Raw genomic sequence first — 22,753 nt, forward strand, 5'->3', positions numbered from 1 at the left:
CTCCTCTCTGTGAGGCGCAAATGATGCCGGTGGAAAGTAGAGCCGGGCGACAGCCTTCTCCTTCGGATGCAGTCTCCCTCCGCGGCTGTGCGCAGGCCGCCGTGGCGCTGACACGTCCCATTGTTTGTATCACTCCGCGAACGACGTACTAAATAAGTCCTAAAGAGAGCAGTGCTCTATTAATATACAAACATATCAAATCAAAGTTGATTTGTATTGCACCTTTCATACAAGAAGCAAGTGTTTTACATACATTAAAACAAGTAAAACAAATAGGCACATCATCATTGGTTACGGAATTAAGAATTCGGAATTAAATAATTTGGAATTCACTTAATCTCTTACAAGTTTACATGAAGATGATAATTCTGAATGAACGTTTACATTAAACCACAGACTGTATATAAAGAAGGACGTAGCCTCCATGACGTCACCCGTAGGTTTCTGAAGAGCTGAATTGAAGCTCGGTGGGCGGTTCCTACCATCGCCATCTTGGCAGGGGCATGCAAGTCGTCTCACCAGGAAAGTACAAATATGTGCAAAGAGGTGGAGCTGAGAGGGGCTGGATGGTGGATTATTGACATCGAGCGAACTCCGAGCTACCTGTAGCTAAGAGCTAACCCGGAGATAACAGGAGCTAATCAGCTAATGGAGGTAAGCGGGCTAAAGCTAAGCCACAATGTTAACAGTCTAAAAATCGTGGTTATGTTCTTGCTTGAAGTGAGAGATCGGGTACCTGTCAATCAAAAGGACACACCCCTAAACATGCTGAACTACGATATTAAATTACTTTTAAACGGGCAAGTTAGAAAAAAATTTACTCACCCCACAGTTGTCATGAAGATAAACCTGATCTATTAAACCGAGAATGGACTTTTGCACCAGGCTGTAAACATGTTTATTTCTACTGTGAAGTTGGTCTTTTTAACATGGGAGTCTACGGGGATTTGCTCTGTTTTGCAGCCCCTAGTGGATGAAGGAGGAACTGCAGTTTCATGCACTTCCGCATAGGCTTCGCTTTTTACCACCGAAGGCTCCGTCCATCTTTCATATTCGGTCTAGAACAAAACATGTTCTTACTTAATTCCTCTTTTGAGCAGCAGGTTGGGAAGGGTTCTGATTGGACAGAGGGTGCACGTGACGTATGACGTATATTGGAAATAAACAAAGTTGGCTCCCTGCTTCTTGTCTTTTCAGTTGTAACTTGTAAAAACTACATACTAAGTACCAGTTTTGTCGCTATTTTTATTCTAAATGTGAAGTAGCAGCTCAACACGAGCATACTGCTTCACTTTCTGCAGCAACTGAGAAGGAGAAGATAGATAGACCACCGAACACGGGAGGCAAAACAACGTGCCTGATCGGGACAGGACAAGGTAACGAGCATGCTCAGAACGACTGGAATTAACTTAGAGCGGAATGAAGGTTTACATGACAGAGGAATTAAATAGTTCGGGATTAAAATGAGAATAAACCAGCTGTTTACATCAGAATGAAGTTTAATTCCGAATAAAAATTAGCATTAGGAATTAAGTGTTTACATGGTCGTTTTTCATCAGTTTAAAGCGGAATTAACTTTTATTCGGAATTAAACAGGAATTAAAACTCACATTTAAATGCGCAGACTCACACAACATACTGGCACACCCCCAATTCCACGTTGCATGATAAAGCCTATAAAATAATCTTCTGTCTCTTTAACAGAGAATAATAATAATAGTAAAAGAATAAAAATAAAAGATAACATCTGGCTTGGCAGACTGTTAGGAAACGATGTCCTGGGGATCCTTTCACACCAGGGGCCAGCCCACCCAAAACCAAAGGGCGCGTCACCACTGGCATGGCCCCGATACGTACTACAGCCAAGTGGCTGGAACGCAAGGGCCAAACTGTCAGAGGCGACCCCCATGGCAACGACCCGGTAAATTGAGTAGGCAAGGTCCTCAGCGTGGCGAATGCCCATGAGGAAAACACTGGATTAACAAAACTTAACAAGATCAAACTTAAGACCAACAAGGAAACAGCTAAGAGCACAAAATAAATAAATAAATAAATATATAATAAAAGTGAGCACAAGAATAAAATAGTTTAAAAATAAATAAAAAAAAATATATATATATATAAATAAAAATAAACGGGTAAAATAGGACAATAAGAACAACTATAAATAAATAATCCTTACATAGAGTAAAAACCGTATAAAAATATTTAAAATAAATAGAAGATCACAGTCATATTTTTTTTAAATGACTGATATACCCAGCACGATATGGACCATTATTAATATCTGATAATTCCTAAAATAAAATGTTTAATACTATAGTGTTATTTAATATATTAGTAATATGAAAATAAAAATGTAAAAAAAAAGATATAAGTAAATATAAACATTTTTATACACAAATTTAAAAAAAAGTTAAAAAGTTTAAAGAAAAAAAAGCAAACGCCTAATATCACAAATTGTCCTTTGCTGTGAGATACTACTATGAAAGTCTAAATAAATATAAACTAGTAGAGAAAGAATTTTTATGCTCACACAATGATTTTTGTTGTTTTGTGGTAAATCATAAAATCAACCTTTACATTAAAAAAGCCGCTATGTCGACACATTATAAAGCCATTTATAAACCATGAGATTGTTAATTTCTATATAGTTGCATATTATTTCTAAATTCTACACAGTCGCTGGCCAGCGGGAGGCTCAGACCTGATCCAGGCCATTCACCAGCAACTAATCACAGCAAGGAACAGTTATTTCATATGAAAAAAAACCTTTGTCCACGGCAGGGCGGCCTGTACATACAACAGGGTCTGCATCTTTAACCTCTGATGGATGAATTAAACACAATGCCACATTTTTTACATGCAATATTTCACATCTACAGACACTTTTCTTAGTCTTTGATTTTTTTACTTTTAATTTATTCTATAGAAATATCTATCCCATGTTTAGCGATAATTCTAATGCCAACTGGCTGCAACATAAAATAGTTCCTGTACTTAAGCGTATTTAGCAAGTTTTGTAAAACAGAAACATTTTTATAAAATGTTTACTGTGTGGGACCATGGTGTAGGCGGATGAAACAACTCAGATCTGTACATCAGACGGTCATGATGCACCACAGGGTGTCTAGAATATTGTCATATTTATATAATGAAATATTCTATAAACGTTTACTAGAATCTTTTTCCTGTCCTGTTCATCACTGAGGTAAAGTCAGTATTTACATGTACTTGTATATGTGAAATTTTTACACTGTATTTGTTTATTCTTCAGTGAGTGGAAGAGTTAGGTCACTCATAATGTCCATTAAAGAGGCAAACTTGCAAATATCCCATCCTGACATATAAATATAATAGAAAACAGCATTTAAATAGGAATGCATCAAAGGGTTGTAAACATTTATGTACTTTTTCTCCATCTCAATCAGCTGTTGAAATAAAACTATTCATTTAACCTGCATCAGCAAAAATGCAGAAGCAGCAAAAGTCTGCTTCGCTATTTTCTGTGTTAGCCGCACCCACCTCCTGCGGAACAAACGGTGAACTCTTTTCGGTGTGTGGCTGTGTCAAATACTGCAGATTTAAGGCACATTGACAAAACAAAGCATGGCTATCATTATTTCCCAGTAATTTCAGCATAATTTACATAATCTGGAGGTCAATGTTCTCATAAGGGATTCCTAAACCTACTCTGCAAATCAGTGAACATGGAAATGAACCAAAAGATGTCACATAATCACAGAGAGACGTAAACTGCATGGATGTTCATACGATCCAGATCCCAGGTTGTAGCGATGAGATAGACTCAGTCTGCAGAGGAGTTACATGTCAAATGAAGCACTGCAGCGGTAAAATGATGGATCACTTCAGCCTTTTGGAGCTGATAACTCCTCCGCCTGATGTGACGTGATGCACCTGCTTCGTGGATTTGGGGTTCGCAGGCAGCAGCTGTTCAGAGTGCAGCTCTTCTGTTGTTGTAAGCAGGACTAATGCTTCATGGTTAAAGTTCACATCTGCACCCTGAAAGGCATCAGGGGAAGGGAGGGCTGCCACATACAGCGTGTTCTCCAAACGCCGAATCCTGTTTGCATCGTAAACAGATGTGCAGCATAAAAAGCAAGTCATTTCTTCATGATCAAGCGGGAAATGAGGATTTACCGGGTAAAAATCACATCACACCACATGAGATGGAAAACTTGCCCGAAATACACATTTAAATGAAACAGCATGGAAACGTTGTGACGTTCAGAGTCAAGTGTCACAAACCTGCAGCTTCCAAAGTTTTATTTCTGGATGCACCACCTGCTGTGGAAGATTAGACAATTACATTGCTGTTTTTGGAGCCTCCAAGCAGAGCAGGAGGCTATGAGTTATGCAGCTGCCAAACACACACACACACACACACACACGCAGCCAGACTGAGGTGATTCAGCATCACAAAGTGAGTAAATGAAAGTGCTGCAGACAGTGATTAAACGTGTGTATGTGCATGTGCGCCTTGATGTGAATGTGTGCAGGCGTTGCTGTGTCCAGATGGGATCAATATTCCTTGTCTCCATCATATGAGGTGTGGCCTGGTTTCTGCACTGCTCGCTCATCAATCCAGGACCATAGCAACAAAGTTTTGGCTTTTTTTGTATCCAGAAAGTTCTGCCGTATTCTGCTTTATGGTGGCGATAAAGTATTTACTAGTAGGAAAGATGTAGGTGGAGCAGCATAGATCTATGCTGCAAATAATGATTGAAGCTCATGATTAGGGCTAAAAGTAATGATTTTAATAGTTGACTAATCTGTAAATAATTTTTTCGACGATTAAAACTTTGTTGGTCCTTACTCGGCTTCTTCCTACAGTCTGAAGACATGCATGTTCAGCTGATTTGGGTCTATATTCTTGCAGAGTCAGTGTGAGTTTGATTAATCATCTCTCCATTGATCACATTCACATCAGCCTTTTGATTAGAATCTGAATCCGTTTGCTCAGAAAGTCCGCTTTATTTGGGGAGCTGTGAATGTGCCAACCAGATTCGGATCAAAGAAGTGGTCTAAAAAAAAAAAAAAAAAAGGTCACTCCATGCATGTGGCGTAGTGTTGCATTGTGGGTAAATACATAGCGATGGCGTTAAGGGTCCTCTGCCTCGTCTGGTGTTCATACTGCGTCCATTGTTGCAGTGTATTTCTGCAGTATACTTGCATAAGACACAATAAAAACCCAAAACAGCCATAGTTTCATCTCCATGTTTAACTCACAGGTGGAGTTTTCTTTTTCATGCGGGTCTTGTCCTCTTTTTTGCTAAATAGTAGTTGGTTTGACCAAAGTGCAGCGTGAACACGATCTCTGTTCGCATGGATACACCCCCCTACAACAATCAGACCGAGTCTAGCGACTATCCTGATGAATGCACCCTAAGAACAACTGCAGCCTCCTCAAAACCCTGCATTTTAGTTATCTGTTATCTCGATAAAACAAAGTTATTTTCTCCAGATAATGAGATAATTGATCCAGTTTATTCATTCATTCATCATCCTAACCGCTCAGTCCGAAGGGTCGTGTGGAAGCTGGAGCCTATCCCAGTAGTCTTTGGGCGAAAGGCGGGGTACACAGCTCGCCAGTCCATCGCAGAGGGTGCCATTTATCACAATAAAACTGTGTTGGAAAAACATGAGCGCATGGCTGCTTGCAGCTTCTGAATATTAAAGCCAGACGTAAGAAAAACTGGCAAGAAGAGTCGACTTGTTTTATCTTAAGTCTATTTTTGACTCCAGCAAAATCTAATAAAAACGACTATTTATTTTCTCTGTTATAGGTAAACAAATATTTAATGTAGTCTTCAGCTCCCTGGTGTCCTGAAGAGGGTTAGGAGACCAGTATCAGCCTGTGTACAACATGGTTTAGAGCCAAGTTTCTACCATGAAGTGATGCAAAATGTCTCAGAAACTGTATGTAGGAGATGTAACACATTGGGCTTCATATAGTTTAGGTTATATATCATGCACAAAAGACTCTCTTCTTCTGCTGTGATAAAGACGACCTGATCTAATCGCTTTCTGAAAACATAACCTACTGATTTGGAAATACCTGGCTTCATTTGCTGGAGATGGATGATGTAATTTCAGTGTTTAAAAACCTAAAGGTTACTATGAGTCCTTGAGCAGATGGCATCGCAGGAAGACTTAAAACACTGTGCAGAGCAACTCGGCCATGTGCTTCTTGACATATTCAGCATGTCACTGGAGCAGATGAGGGTCCCCAAGCGGTGGAAGGAGTCCATCAGCGGTCCTGTAGCCAACTGTGGTTCTCTTAAACAGCTGAATGACCTCGACTAGAAGCCCTGACGTCTCTGCTGACGAAGTCCTGTGAGAAGCTGAAGTCAAACAGGTGCTTTTAGACCCCATGCAGTTTGTATAGAGCCGGAGGATGCTTGCATCACTTTACTTCACGTCTTGAGGGCCGTGGGACACATGCCAGACTTATTTGTGGACTCCTGGTCTGCTTTCGTGACCGCCCAACCAACTATTTTAACTCTGAAACTGCTGAATGAGTTTTAAATGAATATTACCTTGATTTTTCCTCCACTGGTTCTCCTCAGGATGTGTCCTGCCACCTCTGCCGTACATCCTGTTTACCAGCGATGGTAGGGGTCGTCATGACAACAGGCACTTCTTAAAGTTTGCAGATGATGCTGTGATTGTGACTCTGTTGCATGGCGATTAAGACAACCATGGACCAGTCGTGGTGGAGGACTTTGTCAAATGGTGTGAAGACGCCAACTTGCAGCTAAACACGGAAAAAACTCAAAGGAAGGTTATTAATTTCAGGAAGTCCTCTCACTCTCCATCACAGACCATTAGCAGGTAAGACACAGAGCAGGTTTAACAGTACAAATACCTTGATGTGGTTTTATGTAAGTATACCTATATATATATATTTATGTGTGTAGGTATATGTATGTGTGTATGCATGTATATGAATGTAGACGTATTTTGACCAGTCTGAAATAAATCTATAATCTAATCTAGACATGGTTTTATATGGTATGGTGAATTTACTGGACACACGTCTGTTTTACGAGTGGATAAAGACTTGAGGACATGTCTGTCAACACAGTTTCCTATAAGGGACCAGAACATTACATGAGCACTGCAGGTAAAATTGATTTAGGTTTTTTATCCAGAGGTCCTCTTCTTCTTTTGCACGTTTGTTTATTCAACTCAGCTTTATTTATAAAGCACCTTAACACAACGCCAGCTGCAACAAAGTGATGAACAAAGAAGTAACACATTAAAGGTGGAGTATGTAAAATTTTCAATATTTTCAAAATAAATTAACTAATAAAATAACTACAATCATAATTAGATAGTTTTTTTTAAAACATGTAGGTTCCAGTCTGTCCATATTTTATGTTATTAAATTACAAGTTTAATTCTTCTTAAATGTTTGCCTACCAGTAAAAAAAAAAAAAGTGCTTTTTGTCATTTGTCATAAATTAAACTTGTAATTTAATAACAAATATGGACAGACTGGAACCTACATGTTCAAAAAACTATTTAATTATGATTGTAGTTTTTTTTTGTTTTTTTTTTAAATATTGAAAATCTTACATACTCCACCTTTAAAAACACGTAAAGTGAGATCCGAATAATAGTAATCAAAGGAAGGAAAGATAAAACAATAAAAGCAATCAAAAAAGTAAAAGTAATAAAAACATGAAAATATTAAAAACAATAAGAAAAAATGAGAAACGGAGTCTCAAACTGGGTGCAATACCTGGTCATAAAAATATGTTTTGAGGTGGGTTTAAAAATCATCAGCGTTGTGGCTTCTCTAACCTGTAGCGGCAAAGAATTCCACAGTTTTGGAACAGCCAACGCTCCGTCCCCTCTGAGCTTCCGCTTAGACCTCGGTACCTCCAGGAGGAGCTGATCAGCTGATCTGAGGCACCAGGCTGGTGAGTAAGGAGTAAGCAACTCAAATAGGGACCTAAAAACAAATGAAAGAACATCGAAATGAACTCTGAAAATGTATGAGAAGCCAGTGAAGTATATATTAGTACATTATATATTAAATGCAACAACCATCAGACTCTGGTGTGAAAAGTGTTGACATCATGCAGTGTTTGTGTCCCGTACTATCTCATTTAGGACTCTGACATTTATGTTACTGATTCCCTCCGGCTTGCCAGATCCCCTGGTCAATCCTCAGTCCTGGTCCTGCTGGACCTGTCTGCTGCTTTTGACACAGTGAACCATCAGATTCTCCTCTCCACACTCTCTGAGCTCGGCATCTCTGGATCTGTCCTCTCCTGGTTCTCGTCCTACCTCTCAGGAAGATCCTTCAGAGTATCCTGGTGAGGAGAAGTGTCCAGCTCACATGAGTTGAAAACAGGGGTGCCCCAAGGGTCGGTGCTCGGCCCTCTTCTCTTCCCACTATACACCTCCTCACTTGGTGCAGTCATAAGCTCTCACGGCTTCTCCTATCACTGCTTTGCAAATGACACTCCGCTTTTCCTCTCCTTTCCTCCAGATGACACAACGTCTCAATGAGAATATCAGCTTGCCTTGCTGATATCTCGGCATTGATGAAAGCTTGCCACCTTCAGCTCAATCTGTCCAAGACAGAGCTCATTGTCTGTCCAGCCAATCCTTCTTTACATCTGGAATTAAATGTGAAGCTTGACTCTGTCACACTTGTTCCTACGTCTGCTGCCTGGAATCTGGGTGTCATGGGGGATGACCAGTTTACTTTTAAGGTCCATGTTGCCTCGGTTGCCCGTACCTGCCCATATGCTCTCTACAACATCAAGAGAATCAGATCATACCTGACAGAACATACAACTCAGCTTCTAGTTCAGGCTCTGGTCAACTCACGCATCAATTACTGCAATTCCCTACTGGCAGGTCTGTCTGCGTGCTCTGTTAAAACTCTGCTGATGATCCAGAACGCCGCAGCACGTCTGGTTTTCAACCAACCCAAACAAGCTTGTGTCACTCCGCTGCTAATCGCTCTTCACTGGCTTCCGGTCGCAGCACGCATCAAATTAAAAGCTTTGCTTCTGGCTTACAAAATAACTCCCATCTACCTTCACTCCCTAATCCAGGCCTACACTCCCCTCTCCACAGCTACGTTCCACCAGTGAAAGACGCCTTGTGTTACCACCACAACGCGGGACTAAATCACCAGCCAGACTTCTCCTCTGTTGTGCCACGATGGTGGAATGATCTCCCAAACTCTGTCCGCTCTGCAGAGTCCCTGTCTACTTTTAAGAGCAAGCTGAAGACTCAGCTCTTCAAGGAGCACTTCAACACTTCGTATAGCTACATTTGTTGGAAAGTTGAAGAACTTAGCCCAGTTCTTTGCAACAAACTTTATGGTATTAATTCTTTGTATTATAACATAGATAGTAGTATGGGGTGGGAAGGGAGTAAACAAAAAACAAAAAAAAAACAAACAAAAAAATTGATTTTGTGCTTGTGTTGTTCTCACTCATATGCAAGTCTCTTTGGATAAAAGCGTCTGACTGTAGAATAGAATATCACCTTAAAAATGCATCATAATTATTCAGACAGTGTTTGCTTTAAAAAAAGTATCAGATTAAGAGGCACATATGAAAGTTGGCTAACTCTGAAATTGAAAAAAAGATTTATATTGTTCAGACTGTCATTAAAAATTGATAAATAAAAAAAATCCTAAATGGGTCACAGACTGACAAAGAAAAACATTAGATTTGCCAGGTTAAGGTTAAATACACTAATATTTTCATATATTCTCAGCTCATAAATAAATAATATACATAAATAAATTGGTGTCCCTGGAAGGCTAGGAAATCAAAATGGGATTTTTTTTTTCCTTTATGAATTCATATTCTGTTCTACAGGAACTGAATGTTTCCCTGCTGCAACACATCTGATTAAAATAAAATGGATCTCCAACAGCTTGTTGTCAAGTTTCACAGAAGTTTGTTAATGAGCTGTTCATCTGACAATGAGATTAAAATTATATTTCGGCATTGGCCACTGTAGCGATATAACTAACAGATAAGAAGCAGGTGCTGGTAAAATGTTTTTACTGAGTGCACAAAGGAATTATAAATGTAATGAAATATAATCTACATTACCAGCGTTTTCAGATATCTGATAGCAGAAGTAGTTCATAACAAAAGGGTATTGTTATTGGCCAAAACAGTTGTAAAATATCGGCAGATCAGATATCGGTCAAAAAGCCAATAACTAGCATTGTTACTTAACGTACATGCCAAATGTTGGAACATTTCCAAAGCTCCCATTATGAGATCTAAGCTCAAGTTATCCAATGCATCTCTTCAGATCTGAACCCTTTATCTTTCACATCACAGAACTTCTAACAGACTGAATGCTTTACCTGAATCATGTGACTGCATGAATCTGTCTCATGCTACACTGTACATAGTCATGGTCACATTGCTGTTTGCAACAATAGAATATACTGAAGTCACTTTACCATGAATTATTTTTACTCTTTATATGCTGCATATACTTAATGCACATAAGTTATCATGTATATTGCATGTTTCTATTTTCCTGCTGCTCTTTGGGTCGCAACACTGGAATTTCCCGATTGTGGGACTAATAAAGGCTTATCTTATCTTAAATCAATAATGAGCTAATATTTCTATAAAATGCCGCTTAGTTACCATATCTACTGGACTACATTGAATAAAACCCGTATGTAAACTTGCCCTCCAACTATCACAGAGGACGTTTTCTTCAGTTTTCTTCCGCCAGACCCGCTGTTTGGTTTTTAATCCTGCATTTTTCCCTTATCAGCTTTATTTAGCTGTATGTCGCCAATTCATTACAAAGTCTTATAAAGGCATTTTACAGACATAATCAGCTCAGACCTACCCACTGTGATCCAATTAAAATAAATCCACATTAGTCCCATTCATAACAACTGCATTAATAAAAAATAATACCCTTTCTAAGGGAACGGAGGATTGCATAAACTCTTGAACATGATTAAATCCCTCATCTTGAGCATGCAGGGGCGGCGGATGCTGATGGAGGAAATAAACTCTCCTAACAGGAAGGTAAAAGCGCCTGTAGAACCCGGGTCAGGGCCATCTGCCTCCTCGACTGCTTGTAGTTGGGGATAGAGTATCCACCATATTATTCAGCCATCACTCATTTCCTTCTTTTTGTTCTTTCAGCACATTTGTTGTGGGTATTTAAGCAGGTGCTGCTGGAGAAGAACGAATAAAAAGGCCACCTGAAGTACTCTGTACATCCTCTCAAAGGTTAAACAACAAAGAGTTTATTTTAGGGTTGGAAAGAAAAGGCGTATACCTGGGAGAGAGGAAAGAACAGAAAGATTTGAGAGGTCCTGTCACCATAGCAACAATAGTCAGGTAACTGTGGCTCCTTCATCATCTGGCTGCCACAAAACAAAATAGAGGAAATTGGAAAGTGAATGAATCGTTGTCGGAGATGAAAGCAAAGCCAAATGAAAAGATGCAGAGCACTGAAGCTGCCGGAATTCTGCCTTTTTCCCAGAACTTTTGCTAAATTGTGTTTTTAATTATGTGTCACAGAACCGACTTAGCTCAGGGAACCTGCTTAGTCACTGCTGCATTTTATTCGTCGATTCCTCTGCAGAACCGAGTCCAGTATGTCAAGAAACAGGAGACGCACGCCCACTCAAAATCATCCAAGCACAACTGGCCATGCTGGGAAGGGAATATATTCACCTTCATGTGAATATAAGCAGAGCCAAAATTGAGAAATGTGAAAAAGTAATATTTTCTACTGATTCATGATTTTTTTTTTTTTTTTTTTTAAATTAAAAACATCTAAATAAACTCACATTGAAATTTCTTTATTTCCAGAATTCTGCAGCCAGAGTCCTGACCAGAACCAGCAGGAGAGATCATATTTCTCCAGTTTTAGCCTCTCTTCATTGGCTGCCTGCTGAATCTAGAATAGAATTTAAAATCCTTCTCCTTACATATAAAATCCTCCACAACCAGGCACCACTATATATCAAAGACTTCATAGTTCCTTATATACCAAGCAGAGTACTTCGTTCGCAGACTGCAGGCTTACTTGTGGTTCCTAGAGTCTCAAAGAGCCGAGCAGGAGGCAGAGCCTTTGGTTATCAGGCCCCTCTCTTATGGAATAAGCTCCCAGTTAGTGTTAGGGAAGCAGACACCCTCCCCACCTTTAAGACTAGGCTGAAGACTTATCTTTTTGATAAGTCCTATAGCTAGGGATGGTTAGCATCCCTTAGTTATGCTGCTATAGGTTTAGACTGCTGAGGGACATTTCCTGATACACTGAGCTTCTTTCTCTTTATCTCTCTCTTTTACCCCCCCCATAACAGTGTAGCATCATTAACATGTATGTCTCCTGTCTCAGCAGGTCTCCCTGGCCGGGAGTAGCAGTTCCTGTTGTCTGTTGTCTTTCTGTCCTCTTCCCCCCACACAGCAGAGGCAGATGGCTGCCTGTCCTGAGCCGGGTTCTGCCGGAGGTTTCCTTCCTGTTAAAAGGGAGTTTTTTCCTTCCCACTGTCGCCAGTGTGCTTGCTCAGGATGGGAGATTGAGTTGGACTAAACTCAATCTGTTGGTTTCCTTATATAGGCTGTTATGAATTGGCCTTCATTATGTTTTCCCCTCTGTCTGTAAAGCGTCTTGAGATGGCATTGCCGTGATTTGACGCTACATAAATAAAGTTGAATTGAATTCTGACTCCGCCCACCTTCTGTCTCTCCTGGTAGGCGGGCGTGGCATCGGGCTCTGCGTTGTTAAGCTCCGCCTCCACAGCGTCCAGCCACCGGTTGAGGTCGTCGTGGGCGCTGGCGAATCGCGTGGCCAGCTGCAGCGCCTGCTCCAGGGTGCGGAGAGCCTTGCTGCTGCCCGCCGTCATCTCGGCGTAGCGAGACTTGATCCCGTCCAGCTTCTCCTGGATGAGGAGAACCTCCTCCCCTGCAGGAGGCGACGCAGCTCAGGTTATAAACTGTACATTGGTGCGGCGACTGGCCTGGCTGACAGACGACCATCAGCCGGGGAGGATTTAGGACGAGGAGGATCACCTGTGGTCTGTTTGAGTAGAGCTTGTCCATTCTTGATGGCCTGGTCCACAGTTTTCTTCCTGCTTAAGATCTCTTCATTCAGAGCCTGAGGACGTAAAAAACCAGCATTAGCGTGTTCTTCCCAACATGTTAAAAACACGTCTACTGAAACAGAGCTACAGATCTTCTGAGGACAGCATCGGGTGTGGTGTGGGGAATCTCTCCGGTCGTACCAGGGTGTGTTTGTGCTGCTCGGCCAGCAGCTGGGGCCGGTAGCTCTGCAGCGAGACCTGAGCCAGCCTCTGAGCCAGGATGGGAGATTGAGTTGGACTCAACTCAATCTGTTGGTTTCCTTATATAGGCTGTTATGAATTGGCCTTCATTATGTTTTCCCCTCTGTCTGTAAAGCGTCTTGAGATGGCATTGCCGTGATTTGACGCTATATAAATAAAGTTGAATTGAATTGAATTGATCAAACCTCTTTTAAACCTTTTTTTAATCGATAAATAAAACAACTAAAGAACAGTCTGGATCCCATTTTCCCCATTATAAAGGGGGAGGTTATAAATGTTGATGAATATAAATCTGTTACACACCTTGCAGGTTGAATCTGCAGCTTATCACACAAAAACATATTTTAGTGTAAATAATCGTCTTTCCGAGAAAATGTGGGATATTTTAGCAAATAGCACGAAAAAAGACAAATCTTTAAATTTAAATTAAAAAGAGCTTTGTCAGCTTTTCATACAGGAATGAACAAAAAAGAAAACATTTAGAAAGGAAGCTGCTTGTCATAAAACTGCTATGACTACATGGTAAAAGTGCAAACCACAGATATTGGTCTTTACATAAAGCGTCAAGTCTGGGGTCTGTCACATGCCAACTCAACTTTATTTATAAAGCACTGTAAAACAACCAGAGTTCAAACAAAATGCTGTACACAATCAGCCAAAACAACAAGAGATGAAAACACATTTTACAGAAACCTGCAGATTTGTACGAATAGTCCAATGCATACCATGTTGTTGTAGTAAACATAACTTATTACTTTTAGGCCCTGAACAAAAGCTTTTTATTTAACAAGTCCAAAATTAACCAACAATGAGTTTAAAAGAGGAATATTTCACCATATGAACATAATTATGTGGTTAGGTGGGCACATACTGACTCAATATGGCCTACCTGCTCCACACACTTCTTACTGTAACACAGGGATCTCCAAATCTTGTCCTTGAGGGCCGGTGTCCTGAAGGTATCGGATGTTTCCCTGCAGGAACACACCTGATTCGAATGAATGGCTCATTACTAGACTTGTGCAAAACTTAATAAGCTTTTGGAGATCCAATTTATGTGAAAGTTTGTTCCAGCAGGAAACATTCAATACCTGAAGGACATCGGCCCTCGAGGACGGATTTAGAGATCCTTGCTATAATATTTCCGGCCAGCCGTTTTCTGCCGCTTATCCGGGGAGGGGTTGCCGGGGCAGCAGCCTAAGCAGGGAAGCCCAGACTTCCCTCTCCCCAGCCACATTTGCCAACTCTGTGTGGGGGATCCCGAGGCGTTCCCAGGCCAGCCGAGAGATATAATCATTTCAGCCGCCTGTATACGAGATCTTGTTCTTTCGGTCACGACCCACAGCTCATGACCATAGGTGAGGGTAGGAACGTAGATCGACTGGTAAATCGAAAGCTTCGCCTTCTGGCTCAGCTCCTTCTTCACCACGACAGACCGGCGCAGAGTCCGCATTACTGCAGACAGCGCACTGATCCGTCTGTCGATCTCGCGCTCCATCCTTCCCTCACTCGTAAACAAGACCCCGAGATATTTAAACTCCCTTACTTGGGGCAGGACCTGACTCCCGACCCAGAGAAGACAATCCACCCTATACCGGCTGAGGACAATGGCTTCAGATTTGGAGGTGCTGATTCCCATCCCGGTCGCCTTGCATTTGGCTGCGAATCGTTCAAGCAAGAGCTGGAGATCAGGACCAGATGACGCCAACAGGACCACGTCATCTGCAAAAAGCAGAGACCCAATCCCCTCCACACCTTGGCTGTGCCTAGAAATCCTGTCCATATAAGTTTTAAGTTATAAAAACTATTAAAATAACTACAATCACTATTAAATAAACTAATATACATTCTGCTTTATTAGGACAACAAACCTGTCTGGCAGAGGGCGAACCCAGTCTGAACCTAAAGAGATAGTCGTAAACTCATCAGCCAGGAACCACAAGCTGAGGTGGAAACCGGCTCCTACAGGCAGGACACGAGTCATGCACAATTCACCTTAATCTGAGAGAAGCAAGGACCTCAGACCATGGGAAGTGGAGAGTAGAAGACTGGAGTGAGCCCATCCTCCAGGAGTACGATTGCCAGCTTTGCCCAACACCCTAGTGGTTTTCTGGTTAGATGGAGACCTGCAGAGGCCTACAGCCCAGTGTTTCGTCCTGACTGGTAAATATAGACAAGGATCAGTGATGATTGGGGGTAGCCACATACAAGATTATCCTAGAATAACATTTACATCCTTATGCGAAGACTGTGTGCCCTAACTCGGCACATTATACAGGACAGACTTTCAGGATGGAGGATCAGCACATGACGAGCCTGTCATGGCCAGATCAATCTCCAGATCTAAACCCTGCCGAAAACCTCTGGAATGACATAGAAAATCGGATGGATGACAAGCCGAGCAAAGCTGATCATTGGAGAAAAAGTTGTGAGAAGTTCCACCAACCTGGTTTCATGAAACAATGGGATGAGCAGCGCTGCTGACTGGAGAGTACAGAATACAAACACTGTATTTATATGCAACTCTCACATTCAGCTCTGAGGAGCGGGAGCAGCCGTGCTAAGTGCCTTGCTCAGGGGCTCTCTATGGTACTCATCTATGCAGAGGAGGGTGTTTCTCGTTTCCGTTGCCAATACACGCTCGGTTCATCCAGAGATTCAGGTCACATGTTGTAACCTTTATTTGACATACTCTGTGAAATGCCACAGTGTGAGTGTTCTTGGTACCGGGTCATCAGACCATAAATGTATAAACATATAAACGTAAAATGCATAAAAGTTTCAACGTATATATGTGGTAAAAATCTGAAATGAGAAAGAACAAAAAATGTAAATTTGGTTATTTTTCCTCCAAAAGAACAACCAGAATAATACTGTAAGGACTGGCGTATACACATTCATGTCTGTATGTGTGCATGTGTGTGAGACAGCATCTGGAAATGGGCAGGATGCCATGCGTGGTCTGATGAACATTATCGCTGCATCACAGAACGCAGACATCCTGCCGAAACAAGAAGGAAAACACCAACACACACATGCATCTGAGAGGTAAGTGAGCAGACACACAGCCATGTGAAGGCTACAGGTGTGTGCAGCATGGCGAGATGGCAGCACACACTAAGATGTACAGGTACTTGTGGTGGCGTCATACTAACATCGAGCTACACACACAAACACACACACCCTCCTGTCTGTCCACAGATCCTCTGCTGTGTTATGCAAGACTCTTCCCATGTGAACAAAAGGGGACCAGTAGAGTTCCTCTACTGGGTTTATTTAATTCCCACATGTCACATGGGAAAAAAAAAGGTTGAAATTTGCTGAATGAATGGATCCAAATACAGACACCAGGATGGAGGAAAAGCTGTCTAAATTCCTGAAACTACACATTAAAAAGTTGCTGGGTTAAAATGTCATATTTAAGAAGGAAATGCGTATAAATATGGCTATTTCCACAAACTTATTGTATTTTTCATTTAAACAATGCTGCAGCTTTCATATTGCACAAAAGAAAGGTCCAAAAAATGTACATGAAACACTCTGAACCATTTATTAATCTGTGATCTTAAAATTGGCTAATAAAACCCTGTTGTGTTTGCTGCCATCAGCCCCCAAGTGTACAGCCCACCAGGTAGTTTGTCAGCCTGTTAGCTGCTTAATTTCCCCAACATGTGTGCTTCCATAATCATGACCAATTAGCTTATGCGCAAAACACTTTTCAATGGAAACACCTGCAAATCGCATTTGTTGTTTGACGATACTTAGAAATACCGCCTTTATTCTGCAAAAAAATGTAATGGAAACGTACTGACCGGATTTTTCTTGTAAACACATTCTGGTAAATAGTCATGAAACGATTCTTACATTGTATTTAAGACTGCACATGACATATTCAAGCTATTTTATCTTTGAACATCATTTTAGGATTTATTTGGTCATTTTAGGATGAATGGAAAAAAAGTGTTAAGTCTACCTTAAAAAACCGACAATAATTAATTTTGTTAAGCGATCGTCAGTCAGTTTCACAAGAAATGAGGAAATTCTAGGAACAATGGGAAGAAAATCTGGATTCTAAAATAAAGATTTCATATGCGATACATACAGTTTGAGACATTTTCATCCCTTCATGGCAAAAACTTTGCACAAAATCCTGTTGAACACATTCTTATTCCTGTTTTCTGCCCCTTAATAAAAACCACGAAGCAGACATTTACATAATATTGGCACATTACATGGTAAGAAATGTCAAACCTCCCCAAAAAATTGTACATTGTTTTGAGGGTAAATGTCTTACTAAAAAAAATTGGACTTTGCCATTTTATTTTATTTAAAAGTCTTGGGGTGTCTTTTTGCAGTGCTAGTCATTATGGGTATGCTGAAAGACTATGACACCCAGAGAAAATTACAGTCCAATTCAATGATCTCATCTGGAAGTAATAAAAACCTGGACTAGTTTCTCATTTTGGGACGGTAACTGTTGGTTTGTTTTTTTTTTTTTAAATGTGTTGCAGGTGGAAAAAGGCTGATGTAGAGACCCATTTATTATAAGATTTCAAGAACAATTCCTGGAAAAAAACAAACAAACTCCATAATTGTTTAAACGGTGGAGGCTGTGGAAATCCCATCCAGAGTTAGGGTGCATTCACATCAGGATAGTCCGCTGGACTCTGTCTAATTGGGGACTCGGCCCAGTTGTAGGGGGGTGTATCCACGCAGACTAAGATAGTGTTCACGCTGCACTTTGGTAAACGAGCCAAACCATTAGCATAATATATCCCCATTCTCACCAGAAGTGGCGCTGCACTAGTATTTAGCAAAAGAGAGGACAAGACCCGCGTGAAGAAGAAAACTGTTTTCTCCAACTGCGAGTTAAACATGGAGACAAAGCTATGTCTGTTTTGGGTTTTTATTGTGTCTTCTACAAGCATACTGCAGAAATACAATGCAACAATGGACACAGTATGAACACCAGACGAGGCAGAGGACCCTTAACGACATCGCTATGTATTTATCCACAATGCAACGCTACGCCACATGCAGGAAGTGAATTTTTTGTAGTCCGCTTTCTGTATTTGGTCCGCTTGAAATGTATAGAGACTGAGTCAGCTTCTTTGGTCCAAATCAGAATTTGTTTGGCGCATTCACAGCTCTCCAAACTAAGCGGACTATTTGAGCAAACAGACTAGTATTCAAATCAAAAAGGCTGATGGGAATGTGCCCTTAGTATAAAATCAGAGAGGGATTCGAAGATCTTAAGGCTCCAAAAAACCATTGGCCGCAGTATTGTTTGTTTTCATTAAAGCCGCCAAGACAAGCTTTAATAATAGACTGATTTCCAGAGGTTTTATAGACGAATGGAGGTGTATATCGCTCGTTTCAAAAGATGTTTACCAATAAAATCATATAACATGAGAGCATGGGCCCAAGCCAAGAACCCTGTGGTACGCCATAAATAACTCCAACTTGTGTGCCAGAAACTACACGTCCAAACTGAATAGGGCTGTGATGATATGTTTCATCGTGATTAGATTCAGATTTTTTGGTGCCAATTCGATTTAAATTGCGATTCTCACCATTCCCAGATATTACTGATTTTTGTAGACTTAAAGACGAATAAAAATGTACAAAACCTTTTTTACTTGACATTTTTCTTGATTTAAATTAGGAAAAAACAAGAGTAGCCAGACCATCATTCTGCTGCTATAATGCCCAAGAAGACAAGTAAAAAGATCAATAAAAAACAATGAAAATGACAAAATTTTTTACTATGGATTATTTTTATTCGGGAAAAAAAAAAAGATTTACCAAAAAAATTTAAATATTGTGAAGCAAAAAAAAAAAAATCACAATATTGAATTTTTTTTTAAATTAGATTTTCCCAACCCTACTGACAAGGAATCCAAAGTTCAAGGTATTATGTCCAAAAATGTCAAACAGTGTTTACAAAACCAGCAGCCATACAAGAGCATTGTCTGAGAAAATAAGCAAATAATTTATAAGTTAAAAACAACATGGTTTACATAAACAAATACTTTACAGAACAATAATCCAATAATCCACATTTATTCTACAGTCATTTGCAAGATGCTTTCATCCAAAGTGTCTTACATGTGATAAGTGATCAATCAACCATAGCAACTAACCTAATTAACCTCACAAGCATGTCTTGTGGGTGGGAGGAAGCCAGAGTACCCAGAAAGTACCCACGCAGGGAAAACATGCAAACTCCACACAGAAAAACCACTGTTCAAACTGTTCCAAGGCTGGAACCAGCGGCATTGGACACTGGAACAGCCACAGTGCTGACCACTATGCCACTGTTTTAGAAAGCAGATATTCTACTCTCACTTCAACCAGTGAGATTGCAGTGTGTCTTAGCATGAAGTAAGAACACCTCATCAACACACATAACTTGTACAATAATCATAATGATTCTGTCCTGGTGAGGCTTCCTCTGCACAAATTAAACAGAACCATTAAAAGCATTACAGCCATTTAGTAACATTTACTGAAGCAGCTCTAACAGAATATATAATATTTAATCCCTTTAAAAGCAGATATGATTATGTTGAAGCCGTTGCATTAAAGAAAAGATTAATCTGCGCTGAATCCACATGAAGACAATGATACTGCTGTGCGAAGTGAATGAAAAAGACACAAAAACAAACAGCTTGTCATGTAATGACCCAGGGACATTTACAGTAACCACAACCATGTTCAGTGGCCTCTTTCTTTCAACTTCCTCTCCTTTCTTGCACCTTATTTGCCTCCAGCTCTTTGATCCGTCTCTCCACTGTCTTGTCACGACTCCAGCCGCTCATGCATATGCCCCGCTATCACACTGTGTCAGAACAACAGAGGCAGCAGTTCTGGAGAGATTAATGACGGGTGTGTTTGAAGGATGAGAGATTTCAAAATGTTCCCTTCTTCCTTCCCTCTCCAGCTGTTACCCTCCAGATTATTTAATGACTTGTTAGAGCTGGAGGATATTTAATAATTGGGGACGCTATAGACATATTTTTAAAATCAGAATGCAATCATTTACTTATTGTTTATTTATTTTGAATTCATCATAACCTAATTACAATATTCATCACTTACTTTAGTAGTTTTTAAATATTGTCTTTATATAATTTTCTATCAAAAATGGGGTTTTAAAGATGTTGCTTTTGGGCATTTTGAGCAATGTGTTGGGCTTTGTAGGGTCATCTTTATCCCTCTGTCACCGCAAGGCTCGCCTCTCATTAGACATCAGGTTGTTGATTCTTGGAACAATCACTCCCCCCCTCCATCTTCATCTCTTAAACCAGCCACAAGCACGTTTCTCCTGATGGTGCACAGAGTACAGCACCTTTTCTAAGTGCTGCACAGCTAAATAAATAATTCACGCAAGCATACAGAGGGTTCCATTTGTGTATTTGTACGTGTGCACATATATATTTGTGTACACAGTGGCACAGGTTCAGCACCTCATGCTTCCACCCACGCTCGGTGCACTTCCAGTTGCAGTCAGTTCTCTAATCTTAAAATGGGAACACTGCAAGCTACAGCAAAAGGTCAGTTTACAGCAGGACATTTTTTAATGCACGGGGGCTGACGAGGGAGGCAGATACATATGAAGAGTACCAGATAGTGTATGTATAAAATAGTAAATGTCTTGACTTATTTCATTTCACACAATGTTTTTGTGACATTTTGAGATTTATAAATTCCATTTGTTCATTTTTTGCGTTCCAGACCTGCAACTCAGACAAATTTCACTCAAAACTTTGCTTTGCAGAAAAGCTGCATGTTAACCTTGTCCTGATCCCTAGAAGTGGCGTGGACTTCTCTGGGCTCGGACACATCTGGGACGGACAATCATACAGTGGAAACATAGACCAAGGGTCCGGCCAATCAGTACTTCAAATTTTTGTGGTAAGAAATGAAGCAAAGAAGGAAAACAGAAGGCTGCATCAAGTCCAAACGCCTGGTTCTGTGATGGTCTTGGGATGGATTAGAGTTCTTGGTGAAGCTCATTTACACTTCTGTGAAGGCTGCATTAATGCAGAAAAGACCACATCTTTACCATTTTATAGCAAAATGATGCAAAGCAACATCTGCAGACGTAGCAGCTGCATGGCTGAGGAAGAGGAGGGTGCAGGTACTGGACCTGTCCACAGTCCTCATGATAAAGAACACAAAAAGAGACTTCTGAATGCCACAGCAATAACTCAATACTAAAGAACACCTGAAGACATGAATCTCAAACTGCGGTCCTCGAGGTCCCCTATCATTCATGTTTTAAAGTGCCTCCGTGCTCCAACACAGTTTATACAAATTAAGCAGCTCCAACAGTATGTTGATTTCTGCTCAATGACCCATTAATATCAATGTCAGGTGTGCTTCAACTTGAAAGCACACTGACATTTATTATGTACTTTCCTGGAGCTGTTGTTGCCCTGCAGAGTCTTGAGGCTGAGAAACGACACTTTGCTAGTTTATGTTACAGCCCAGGGGGTCATGTGACAGCTGCATGAACTTATGGTACCACATCACACACCAGCAACCGCATAGCAACACACTGACCGCATTGAATCCACAGAAACACATCAGGACGTTACTGGAAAAACAGAAAAAGGGACCGAGCAAGAGATATGACAAGAGTCAACATCAGACTGACTTTTACTGGCTGGAGGGAGCTCAGAGAAGAGACAGGATGCAGGATGGATGCTGAATTAATCATCCTGAGGAAGCAACAGTGTGAAATTCTACCAGAAATGGGGCTTTTAAAGGACATTAAAAAGTAAAAGTTTTACTGCTGTCTCTTTGCAAAGTCATGTCATTTTCTGAACCACTTATTCCAGTTAATGGTCGTGAGGAAGCTGGAGACGATCCCAGCAATCATTTGGTAAGAGGCAGGATACACCATCGACAGGTCGCCAGCCCATCGCAAAGTGTTACCAGTAATTCAGAGGACAAAACAAGAAATAATCAAAGTTTATGTTTTTAGAAAAGAAATAAAACATTAATACTCGTTTTCATCTGTATTATTTGTTTTTTTCACAATTCATTCTGTCAAGCCTTCGTCTCTTTTGCTGTGTTGCAATTTTCCTTTTTTAATCACTTTGGACTTTCTTTGGATTTCCAATCTTTCCTCTAATTTACACAAAAACAAATTAAAAAAAAGTAAACTTTAACACAGAAACAGGGAATACAGAGAATATGACAAATAGGTGATATTACCAAAATATGCAGAGTAATTAGGTGCTACACCAATTAAGAACCTCTAAAATACCCAAATATGATAACATTTCAAACAGAAATACACAGTAATTCAATGGAAATTTGTTGCATATTTTACACAATTTAAGTACTTTCTGCAAGTTCATTCGGTGCAGGTTATTTAGAAAAGAAAAATGCTTCATGGTCTTCCAC

At 40.4% G+C, this 22,753-nt stretch overlaps 1 protein-coding gene across 2 annotated transcripts in view; it reads right to left on the reverse strand.

Moving 5' to 3' along the window:
* The window catches only part of atp1a3a (ATPase Na+/K+ transporting subunit alpha 3a), a 40,209-nt gene extending 33,615 nt beyond the window's left edge, over positions 1–6,594 (reverse strand). The window contains exons 1-2 of one of the 2 annotated variants that reach the window (XM_079258319.1): positions 6,561–6,594; positions 1–159 (exon numbers count right to left, since the gene is read on the reverse strand). The gene's annotated coding sequence lies outside the window, so the exon portion shown is untranslated. Of the gene's footprint in view, positions 160–345; positions 436–6,560 lie in introns of those variants that run through there. The other variant, XM_079258320.1, reaches the window with a different exon arrangement.
* Between the last annotated feature and the right edge of the window lie 16,159 nt (positions 6,595–22,753).

The sequence above is a fragment of the Telmatherina bonti genome (assembly GCF_933228915.1).
Source record: "Telmatherina bonti genome assembly, chromosome: 19".
NCBI lineage: Eukaryota > Metazoa > Chordata > Actinopteri > Atheriniformes > Telmatherinidae > Telmatherina > Telmatherina bonti.